The sequence below is a fragment of the Palaemon carinicauda genome, unplaced genomic scaffold (assembly GCF_036898095.1).
Source record: "Palaemon carinicauda isolate YSFRI2023 unplaced genomic scaffold, ASM3689809v2 scaffold136, whole genome shotgun sequence".
Classification (NCBI taxonomy): Eukaryota; Metazoa; Arthropoda; class Malacostraca; order Decapoda; family Palaemonidae; genus Palaemon; species Palaemon carinicauda.
In genome coordinates, this window is record NW_027168882.1 from 200,001 (window position 1) to 212,595 (window position 12,595).

Here is a 12,595-nt window from a genome sequence, read left to right on the forward strand (position 1 = left end):
ATGTTGTAATATAGTCTAAATTTTATATTTCTATATATCAGAGCCTCTATTCTAATATATCTTACAGATATAAATTTATATATTATTTCTATATGCAACCAGCATAAAATTTGTATATTACAGTGTAATTACAGGTCAATTTCAGAAAATAAAAAAAAAATAGAAAATTTTGTAATGTAGTCTACATTTTATATTTCTATATGTCAGAGCCTCTATTCTAATATATCTTACAGATATAAATTTATATATTATTTCTATATGCATACAGCATCAAATTTGTATATTACAGTCAAATTACAGATTAATTTTAGAAAATAAAAAGTTTCTTTATTTAGAAAATCCAAAATCCTGCTCGAAATCTTAAAGAAGAAGAAGCGCCTTGTGTCACGTGACTTCTGTGTTTACAATTGTAAACAATAGTGACTTAGTGTTTTGTGGTCAGTGATTTGTCTTATTTTAAGGTAAATTATTAACCTTTTCAACGTTATTTCCTATCTTATACATCAGCAGGATAACTGTGAGCAATCTGGGAGAATAATTTGTTGAATATAATTGGTAAATATGAGTTAAAAGTGTCTAGAAAGACGCCAGTTTAGATTGTCGAGAGGAAAATACTGGTTAAGCCATAGTGACCTAGTGTTTTGTGGTCAGCGATTTATCTTATTTTAAGGTAAATTATTAACCTTTTCAACGTTATTTACTATCTTATACATCAGCAGGATAACTGTGAGCAATCTGGGAGAATAATTTGTTGAATATAATTGGTAAATATGAGTGAAAAGTGTCTAAAGACGCCAGTTTAAATTGTCGATTGGAAACATTGAGGAAAATACTGGTTAAGCCAGTCGTAATTTAACGATAAATTCTTATTATTACGTATAAAATATCTTATGTAAATACTATTTTGGATCATTATAAACAATATTTCCCCCATTAGAATATATTTTATAAGAAATAAGGAAGCTTAAGCCTTTGTAGAATGACGGACAAAGCCTTTACGTACATTTGCGGTACGGAAATCTTACTTTAATTATATTTCCTATTTCCTAGGACGTATGTACCCGTGTTTTTCGTGCTATAAATCCCTCCTCCCGTATTTAATCGAACGTATATACGGTTAGATTGCTCTCCCGAATGAACACCAATGTAATCACCTAATGGTCTTCTGGTAAAAGTATAGAATAATACAATAACCATTTTTCGTAAAGTTTTACTGTATTACAGATTCTCATTTCGAACAGAAAATATATGTTTTCCTGTAGTAAATAACGTGATTTGACCGAATTTCAACCGCAAACCAACAGAACAACCAATTCGACCAACTTTAAGTAGCCGAACTGGTTGCTGTTATTACGGATGAAATGAAGGTCAATTTTGGTCAAATCACGTTATTTACTACAGGAAAACATATTTTCTGTTCAAATGTTTAAATATAATGTCTTTTATTATATATATTTTGTTAAAATGTTTAGATGTAATGACTTGTTAAAATTCCGTGTCACTTCACTCACGTATGTACTGCGAACGATAACATTAGCAACGTTATCAATGATACACAGCGTTACCAACGTTATGGTGGCATTGCTAACATTAGCAATGCTACGGTAATATTATCATGTGTATTTTAAAGAATGTTTCCGTATACCCTTCACACAATATATAAAAAGGTACAAAAAGGGTACAGAACCTAACAAACCCACCTAACCTAACCTAGAAGTTCCCAGGTCACAAACCCAATATAATGTCGTTTGTTATATATATCATTTGTTCCATAACTGGAATACAAACCACGCTGTTTAAGATCAGATCAGATCAGATTCAGGTTGAGGCTTTGCCTTTGCAACGGCGCCTCTGTGTCGTTTAGTTTTGTGTGTTCCTTATTTTCACTATTTTTTCTCTTTTCATCCACATTTGTTGTAGTACTCTTTTCTTATTTTCAATATTTTCTTCACAAAAAAGGAATTTTCCAACTGTTTGTGCACTATCTTCTTCGTATGGTTGTTGGAGCTCAATTGCTTTTATTCTTATATCACTAAACTGTGGACAATATAACATAAAGTGGTTAGCATTTTCTTCTACATCACAAAATACACAGTTTATATTTCCATCTTGGTGTCTGTTTTTTTTATATTCAAGCCCAGTGAGTTTGTCCTTGCTCTGAATAATAAAATTGACGAAAATGTGTTGTCATACACTTCCTCCTCCTTGATTTCACTTTTCCAGTTTTTATACAAAATTAGACTCTCCTTGCACTCCATTTCACTTTTCCATTTGCTTGTGTCCCATTCTCTTGTTTTCTTCTTTATGTCCTCTTTCGTACATCTCTTGACTTCTCTCATCGCCATCCCACATTCCTCAGCATACTTCTTCACATGCATCCACCACTTCCTCTCTTTTTCTTCCATATCATTGACTATTGCTGATAGTAAGTCCTTTTGTCCCTTATAAATGCTATTAAGGTACCTCAGCTTTCCATCCATGACCCTTGTTTTCATAGCAGATGCTCCTACATCCCCTCTCAAGGCTACAATTGCTGTATTCTTTACACCCCCTAACATCCTTCTATACACTCCATTCTTATTCTTTGCAACTTTTCTATTTCCGTTTCCGTTAAGTTAATTACGTTTGTTCCATATAATATAGAAGGTAGTGCTACACTTTTCCAGTATGCTTTCCCTATCATTATCTTATTACAACTTTTTTCTATGATCGAATATATAAGATTAGCTAGCTTTTGCGCCTTAACTATCATTTCACTTTTCTGTGTTTTGAACATATTCCTACTATCATCTACCTTGATACCTAGGTATTTAATATTGCTTACTTCTCTTATTCCCTCTATATTATCTGGTTTTTCCTTCGTATTATATATAAGTACGCTACTTTTGTCTCTATTTATGTCTAAACCACACTGCTTTCCTTTATCTATCACTTTCCTTATGTTCAATTCAGCATCCTCTATATTCTCAGCAAGCACTAGGACATCATCAGCAAAAAAAAATAATACTAGCTTTATAATATCATTTTTAAAACCATTAACTTCCTTTTCTACTTGTTTTATAATCTGATAAGTAATTAATTTGAATAATGTAGTAGAGCCAGTACAGCCTTGCTTTATTCCACTACTTACGTTCAATATTTGTTCTACTCTTTCCCCTATGTCTAACGTAGTCGAGTCTCCCACATATACTTCTGCTATAGAGTTAATTATACTAGTATGTACTTTATATTGCTTTAATGTTTCTATCAGCGCTTCCCTTTTTATGAAATTTAAAGCTTTTTTGAAATCTAAAGAGGCAACTATGAGTTTTTTCTTATTTTTGAAAGTTTCTTCGACCATGTATTGTAAGATGAGTATATTATCCTCAATCCTTCCTCCCTCTATAAATCCCGCTTCACTATCCTCTATGGCATTATTACTTTTTAGATGTCCTTCTATTTCATCTTTTATAAAAGCCATGTATATTTTATATGATACAATTGTGAGCGCTGTTGGTCTCAATTCCTTTGCTGTTGGCTTGTTTTTCTTTTTTAACATTTTTGCTCTGGGTTCTTTCCAGCTTTTGGGTTCTTCTTTTCTGGCTAGTTCCTCTTTGTAGCAGTTCACTAGCGTATTCTTACATATATCACTTATCATCATTGCTTTGTAATATTCTGACTTTAGTCCATCTGGCCCAGCTGCTTTACATTTCTTTAGGCGTTTTAGGCATTTTTCTAATTTACCTTTATTCATTTCAGCGGCGGGCATGGGTTTAATTTTTCCTTTAACATTTAGTACAGCATCGTAATGCTCCCTTAGATGTTCTGGTATACTATATTCATTTACTACTATACTGTAATGTCGTTTTCTCTTCTCAAATTATCCAGGTATTCACTCTCCTTCTCCTCATTCCAGATCTCTGTTATTCTATTTTCATGTGTATTGTAGACTGTTTTGCAAAATTTTACTAATTCTTCTTTAGCCTCTTCATCTGATAGTTTATTTCCTCTATCTCCATATAATTGTATAGCCTCGCTTTTTATTCCTTTGCTATTTCTTAATTTTTTTATGTTTTCCCATAGTTTATTGTTTTTATCATCTCTTATCTCCCTGGTCTTTTTTTTCTCAAATAACGTTATGCTATCTTTCACCAGTATTTGTACTTCTTTCTTCTTATGATTGTATTTTTCTTTTAATTCTGTTTTTAACCTAATATCTTTTTCATTTCTCTTTTTTCTATTAAGTTCCTTTCTTTCCTTAATCTTTCTCCTTATTTCCTCGGTTACCCGAGGTTGTTCTTTGGTCTTCCCTTCATTTGTTACCCTTCTCCTATATGTTTTAGCCAAATGTTCTTGTTTCATTTCTGCCATTATTATGTTTAGCTCTTCAATGTTTTTTACATCCTTGCTAACAAGTTTTCTCTCTATAGATTTCACATTCGTCTATATCTTTTGTGTCATTGCTATAATATGTAATTTCTTCCCACTTCCCTTTATTGTAGTTATTTTCTCTTATTTGTTTTTACCTCCAATTCTACTGTTAAGTTGTGATCTGATATATCTAATACTGTTTTATTTTGATCTATTTCCATACATTTAAATTGTTTATGTAGCATATTATTTGCAAACAAAATCAATAGCACTATGCTGATCTTGTCTATTCCACGTGTATAGTCCTGAGCACCTTTCATCTCCATTTAATATTGTTAGGTTGTGGTTACCCATCCAATCTAGCACCATTTCCCCATTTCTGTCAACTTCTTGGTGCCCCAGAAATCCCACATGGCCGTTAAAATCCCCCATAACTAGCAACGGAGTTGTTTCTCCTGCTTTCTGTATTAATTTTTCACATTCCACTTTCAATTCTTGATCTCTTTTTCTATCTTCTGTATTTCCTGCTGCGAAATATACTAGTATTATCAAAAATCCTAAGTTGTGGATTTTGCACTGTACCATTATTATATCGCTATGTTTTGTTTCTATTTCCTCTGCTTCAGTGATATTGTTGTTTTTAAAAATTAACATTAACCCACCACCCTTTTTGTCTTTAAAATCCCTTCTTTTTAAATATTTAACTTAGCCGGTGAATATATATAGCTGCAACTCTGTTGCTCGACAGAAAAAACAGTAAAAACTCGCCAGCGATCGCTATACAGGTTGCGGGTGTGCCCACCAGCGCCAACTGTCGGTCAGATACCATACTCGATGTAAACAAAGACTCATTTTTCTTCTCTGTCGACGTGTCGACAAGACGTACTTTACTCGCTGTTGTAACCTGGAGTTTTTCCCATCATATTTGGTGAAGTACTTTAATTTGGTTTTGAGCTTTCGCAGTGCAGGGTTTTTCTTCAAATAAATCCTTGAACTCTTTTTTTTGTATCGGATTCATTGTTGATGACTTAGATCGTTTTTTGGAATTTTCCCTTGACCAATTCAAAATGGCTGACCTTTCACAAGTTCCCAAGTTCAGAAAATGCAATGCTAGGGACTGTCATAGGCGTCTTCCATAGGCTTTTCTCGACCCTCACACTGTTTGTTCCAATTGTCGGGGTAAAACCTGTCAATTGGAAGATCGGTGTGAGGAATGCGTGGGCCTTTCGGAATTCGATTTTATCGAATTTGAGAAGTATACACGCAGACTAGAGAGAGATAGGGTAAGGAGAAGTTCTTCTAGGTCGGTAGATTTTTCCTCTCTTTATGCCCCTCAACCTAATCCTTCCCCTGTAGTGGTTGTTCCTAACCCCCCTCCTAACACTCAGGAACCATCGATGGCTGACATGATGCGTGCTATCCATGCCTTGGGGGAGAGAGTTGAGTCCCTTGCTAGTGACCGCAATCAACTCATGGCGGATGTTAAGGAACTAAAGTGCCAAAGTGCCGCGGGAAGTGATAAAGTGCCTAGTGTTTCTCAAAGTGTTGTGAACAGTGTTGCGCTTGAGGGTTCGTCTGTTCGTGCCTGTCGTCCTCCTAGTCCGGGACCTCTTGCAAGCTCCCAAGCCCAGGGGAGAAGCAATGTCGTACGACGCATGGGTTCGAGAGGCCTTGATCAGCGAACAGACGTTCCCTCCATGGTATCAGGCGTATCTCCCCAAGATCGCCCCTACCTACGTAAGACGAGAGAGCCCGTTTTTACCTCGTCGTCCGAAGGTGTTTCTCGTAAGAAACCTTGGACCAAGGTCTCACGACCTTTGAAACGTAAGTCGGTCCCTTCAGGACAAGTCCAACGTCCCGGTTGTAGCCACTGGGTCAGTTCGGACTCGTTGCCGTCATCTGATGACTGCTCGCCGCCTAAGAGAGGCAAAGCGGTACCGCCTCAGTCGCTCACCCCGTCTGTTGCCGCACCTGCTGCCGTAGACCCTAAATGGGTGTTGCTGCAGGACATGCAGTCCAAGCTTGCGTCCTTGATGGAGGACTTTAATCCAGAGAAGGTTGCTGCTGAACCTTCTGGCCAACAACCATCCAGGCGGTCTGTTGTGCCTCCTGTTGACGCTGAGGTAACTTTCTCGCGTCTACCAGTTGGGGTGGTACCTCCACCGATGCGACCCAGTGTGGGTTGCCAGCCGCACGTTGACGTTAGGCGACGCACGGAGGTGGTTGTTGACGTTCAGGACGTTCAGCAACCATCAGAGGTGACTTGTTTTGGCGCGGTGCGTCAACCTCCGCAACCCGGTATGGTGTTGACTGCACAACCCAGACGGTCTAAACAGTCTCGGGTAGACGCTGTGCGTCCTCGCGCACCCATGGTTGTTGACAGTTCACAGACTGTGCAGCAGTTCCATGACGCTGCGTCCGGCTCCGTCACGCATGCACCAGTGCGACCGGACTCAGCGAGCCAAACGTTGCCCACTCCGTTGCCGTTTCCTCATCAGTTTTCGGATGAGGAACTATCAGATGAGGACGTTGCTGAACCGCAAGAGGATCAACCTTCAGAACTTGACGAACCTAAGGCAACTCAACCATCATTGGACTTTGGAAAAGTCATGGCTGTATTTAAGGAGTTGTTCCCTGACCACTTTGTTTCTGTGGCTCCTCGTTCGCCGCCGTCAGAGTTTGTGTTAGGCGTGCCTGCTACCACACCTGCCTTTACTAGACTCGTTCTCTCTCGTTCATCCAAGAGAGCTTTGCGGCTGTTGGGAGACTGGTTAGAGACTAAGAAGAGTTTAGGAAAGACAGCATTTGCCTTTCCCCCATCTAAACTCTCGTCTAGATCGAGCGTCTGGTATGCCACGGGAGAAGTTCTCGGCTTGGGAGTTCCTGCCTCTGCCCAGGGCGACTTCTCAAGTCTTGTAGACTCTCCCCGCCGCCTTACCATGAGACGCTCGAAGATTTGTTGGTCACCATCGGACCTGGACCACCTTCTTAAAGGGATTTTTAGTGCTTTCGAAGTCTTTAACTTCCTAGACTGGTGCCTAGGAGCCCTGAGCAGGAAGATCTCTTCTGCAGATAAGGACGTTTCCTTGCTCATTATGTCCTGCATGGACAAGGCCGTCCGTGATGGGTCCAACGAGCTAGCCGCCTCTTTCACGTCCGGAGTCCTGAAGAAGCGAGAGTCTCTATGTTCTTTCCTGTCTGCTGGAGTGACGCCATGCCAAAGATCCGAGCTACTCTTTGCTCCCCTTTCCAAGTGCCTGTTTCCTGAAGTCTTGGTAAAGGAAATTGCCCTATCTTTAGTTCAGAAGGACACCCACGATCTAGTTGCGTCCTCGGCTCGCAAAGCTCCCCCTTTGCCTACTTTGTCTGCTAGACCGAGGTTAGACACTCCAGCGTCTCGCTTTATTCCGCCCTTTCGTGGCAGAGCCTCCAGCAGAGGAGGTGCTCGTGCCGAAGGGAAGCGAGGGAAGAGGAAAGGATCCAAGTCCTCTAAGGGCAGAGTCTGACTGCCCGCAACTTCAGACAGCAGTAGGAGCCAGACTCAAGAACTTCTGGCAAGCCTGGGAGAAGAGAGGCGCAGATCAACAATCTGTGAAGTTACTCAGAGAGGGGTACAAGATCCCTTTTGTACGCAAACCCCCTCTAGTGACGTTCCCCATCGATCTCTCTCCCAGGTACAGAGAGGTAGAAAAGAGACAAGCCCTGAAACTGGAAGTGTCTCTTTTGCTAGAGAAGGGAGAGGTGGTCAAAGTCTCGGACCTTCAATCACCGGGGTTTTACAACCGTCTCTTCCTAGTATCAAAGAAGACAGGAGGGTGGAGACCGGTGCTAGACGTCAGTGCTCTGAATGTCTCTGTCACAAAGACGAAGTTTTCCATGGAGACCACAAACTCAGTCTTAGCAGCGGTCAGAAAGGAAGACTGGATGGTCTCGCTAGACCTAAGGGACGCCTACTTCCACATCCCCATTCACTCAGACTCCCAACCTTTTCTGAGATTCGTCTTCGAAGATGTGGTCTACCAGTTTCGGGCCCTGTGCTTTGGCCTAAGCACAGCTCCTCTCGTATTTACGAGGCTGATGAGGAATGTGGCCAAATTCCTCCACTTATCGGACATCCGAGCCTCCCTTTATTTGGACGACTGGCTTCTCAGAGCCTCTTCCAGTCGTCGCTGTCTGAAGGATCTCAAGTGGACTTTAGATCTGACCAAGGAATTGGGACTCCTAGTCAATTTGGAAAAGTCGCAGCTGGTCCCATCCCAAACTATTCTGTATTTAGGGATGGAGATTCACAGTCAAGCTTTTCGGGCTTTTCCGTCGGCCCCCAGAATAGATCAAGCCCTGTTTTCCATCCAGAAGATGCTGAAGAAAGAACGCTGCTCAGTCAGGCTGTGGATGAGTCTGGTAGGGACGCTGTCATCCCTGGAGCAATTTGTATCACTAGGAAGACTACACCTCCGTCCTCTTCAATTCCATCTGGCTTTCCACTGGAAAAAGGACAAGACACTAGATGCGGTCTCGATCCCGATTTCCGGAAAGGTGAAGTCTTGTCTGACTTGGTGGAAGGACAATATCAACCTAAGAGAGGGTCTTCCCCTGGCTGTTCAGTTACCCAACCACGTTCTCTTCTCGGACGCATCGGACTTGGGCTGGGGCGCGACGCTGGACGGTCGGGAATGCTCAGGTCTGTGGAACACGAGTCAGAGGAGCATGCATATCAACTGCAAGGAGCTGTTGGCAGTTCATCTGGCCTTGAAAAGCTTCGAGTATCTCCTTCGAGGCAAAGTGGTGGAGGTAAACTCGGACAACACCACGGCCTTGGCGTACATCTCCAAACAAGGAGGTACCCACTCACTGACGTTGTACGAGATCGCAAGGGACCTGCTCATCTGGCCAAAAGATCGAGACATCTCCCTAGTAACCAGGTTCATCCAGGGCGACTTGAACGTCATAGCAGATTGTCTCAGTCGGAAAGGGCAAGTAATTCCAACAGAATGGACCCTCCACAAGGATGTGTGCAAGAGACTTTGGGCCACTTGGGGTCAACCAACCATAGATCTCTTTGCAACCTCGCTGACCAAGAGGCTTCCAATCTATTGCTCTCCAGTCCCGGACCCAGCAGCAATACATATAGATGCCTTCCTCCTAGATTGGTCACATCTGGATCTCTACGCATTCCCACCGTTCAAGATTGTCAACAAGGTACTGCAGAAGTTCGCCTCTCACGAAGGGACAAGGTTGACGTTAGTTGCTCCCCTCTGGCCCGCGAGAGAATGGTTCACCGAGGTACTTCGATGGTTAGTAGACGTTCCCAGAAGTCTGCCTCTAAGAGTAGACCTTCTACGTCAGCCGCACGTAAAGAAGGTACACCAAAGCCTCCACGCTCTTCGTCTGACTGCCTTCAGACTATCGAAAGACTCTCGAGAGTTAGAGGCTTTTCGAAGGAGGCAGCCAGTGCGATTGCTAGAGCAAGGAGAGCGTCTACCATTAGAGTCTACCAATCGAAGTGGGAAGTCTTCCGAGACTGGTGCAAGTCAGTTTCTGTATCCTCGACCAGTACCTCTGTAGCCCAAATAGCTGATTTTCTCTTATACCTGAGAAAAGGACGATCCCTTTCAGCTCCCACTATCAAGGGCTACAGAAGCATGTTGGCATCGGTCTTCCGGCATAGAGGCTTAGATCTTTCCAACAATAAAGATCTGCAAGACCTCCTTAAGTCTTTTGAGACCACTAAGGAGCGTCGTTTGGCTACTCCTGGGTGGAATTTAGACGTGGTACTAAGATTCCTCATGTCAGACAGGGTTGAGCCTTTACAGTCAGCCTCCCTGAAAGATCTCACTCTTAAGACTCTTTTCCTGGTATGCTTAGCCTCGGCTAAAAGAGTCAGTGAGATTCATGCCTTCAGCAAGAACATCGGATTTTCGTCGGAAAAAGCTACTTGTTCGCTGCAACTTGGTTTTCTAGCCAAAAACGAGCTACCTTCTCGGCCTTGGCCTAAATCTTTCGATATTCCCAGCTTATCGGAGATCGTAGGCAATGAACTAGAAAGAGTCTTATGCCCTGTTAGAGCTCTTAAGTTCTATTTAAAGCGTACTAAACCTTTACGAGGCCAATCTGAAGCTTTATGGTGTTCAGTTAAGAAACCATCCTTGCCTATGTCAAAGAATGCTTTGTCATACTTTATCAGATTGTTAATACGAGAAGCTCATTCACATCTGAGTGAGGAAGACCGAGCTTTGCTTAAGGTTAAGACGCACGAAGTTAGAGCTGTAGCAACTTCCGTGGCCTTTAAGCAAAATAGATCTCTGCAAAGTATAATGGACGCAACCTATTGGAGAAGCAAGTCAGTGTTCGCGTCATTTTGCTTGAAAGATGTCCAGTCTCTTTACGAGAACTGCTACACACTGGGACCATTCGTAGCAGCGAGTGCAGTAGTGGGTGAGGGCTCAACCACTACAATTCCCTAATTCCATATCCTTTTAATCTGTCTCTTGAAATGTTTTTAATGTTGTTTTTTATGGGTTGTCCGGAAGGCTAAGAAGCCTTTCGCATCCTGGTTGATTTGGCGGTTGGTCAAAGTCATTTCTTGAGAGCGCCCAGATTAGGGGTTTGATGAGGTCCTGTTGTATGGGTTGCAGCCCTTGATACTTCAGCTCCTAGGGGTCTGTCAGCATCCTAAGAGGATCGCGAGGCTCTGTAAGGAAGACGTACTTACAAGGCAGAGTAATCATCTAAGTCGACTTCCTTACCAGGTACCTATTTATTTTGTTTTCGTTATATTGATAACTTCCAAAATGAAATAAAAACTCTTAGCTTAAACGATGTAAACATATTTATCTGGTCTCTACCCACCACCCTGGGTGTGAATCAGCTATATATATTCACCGGCTAAGTTAAATATTTAAAAATTATATTTTAATTATAAAATAAATTTTTGAATATACTTACCCGGTGAATATATAAATTAAATGACCCTCCCTTCCTCCCCAATAGAGACGCAGTGGGATGAGAAGAAATTGAGTCTTTGTTTACATCGAGTATGGTATCTTGCCGACAGTTGGCGCTGGTGGGCACACCCGCAACCTGTATAGCGATCGCTGGCGAGTTTTACTGTTTTTTTGTCTGTCGAGCAACAGAGTTGCAGCTACTGTATATATATTCACCGGGTAAGTATATTCAAAAATTTATTTTATAATTAAAATATCATATTTTTTGTTGTGTTTCAGTTAGCACTACTATGTTGATATCAAAGCTATTGTTTAGGAGACTCTCCATTTCCATGTATTTTTGCTTTGTTAAGCCTTGTAGATTTATCATTTTGAAACTAATTCTCTTATTCTTTTCCGTTGGACTGTCACATGATCCGTATTCGTTCCTTTTTCTGTTCCCCTTTTGCATTTCTTGTGGTTCTGTCTCTACATCCTTTCTCTGGCCCCCTGTTCTCTGAGGGGTTTTCCGTTTTTTATCATCCAGCCATTCTCTCCATTATTTTGTTTTTCTTTGAGCTCTTCCCTAAGTTTTGACTTAACCTCTCTTTCCTTTTTCGTCATGTCCATTTGTTATACCTACTCTTTTTTTCAAAGGATTCTGTTCATGTTTTAGTTTCTTAGCACTTTTTAGGATTTTCCACTTCATTTCTTCATTCTTAAATTTGATAAGCACCGGCCTAGGTCGTCCCCTCCCCCCCTCATTTCGCTTCCCTAGCCTTATTACCTGTTCCATCTCTATCGCCTCTAGCTCTAAACTAGTTCTGAAAATATCCTCACACCAATTAGTATCCTCTTTTCCTTTCCTCTGCTTCCTTCCTTTCACTTTCTGGTACATTATACAGCACTAAATTGCATACTCTCCTTTTTTCCTCCTCTTCTTTTGATTTAACTACTTCTACCTGATTTTGCCTTACATCTCCAAATTCATTCTGGCTAAACCTGTTATTTACTGTACTTACGACCTCGTCCATTATTTCATTCTTCACCTTCCTCAGCACCTCTTCGACAATTTCTGCTCTCATTTTTGACCATTTTTCTTCTATTTCTCTCAGCTTTTCGTTCAACATTTTATTTCTTTCTCGTAGATCTTTCATTTTATTTTTACTGCACTTTAATTCTTGTTTGCAATTGTTACATATCCAGTTCAGTTCTTCGTGCTCTCTAAGAGCCCTGATCTGAAACAATTTTTCGAGGAGTACCGGATATCTCAATGAAAGCTCTAAGGACTCTCACGACTTCCTGTGCGGTTTTATCGATCG

At 41.2% G+C, this 12,595-nt stretch overlaps 1 long non-coding RNA gene across 2 annotated transcripts in view; it reads left to right on the top strand.

Moving 5' to 3' along the window:
• Positions 1 to 415: 415 nt before the first annotated feature.
• The window catches only part of LOC137635517 (uncharacterized), a 63,550-nt gene continuing 51,370 nt past the window's right edge, over positions 416 to 12,595 (top strand). Inside the window, exon 1 of one of the 2 annotated variants that reach the window (XR_011042698.1) lies at positions 416 to 461. This is a non-coding gene — a long non-coding RNA (uncharacterized lncRNA). Of the gene's footprint in view, positions 462 to 606; positions 671 to 12,595 lie in introns of those variants that run through there. The other variant, XR_011042697.1, reaches the window with a different exon arrangement.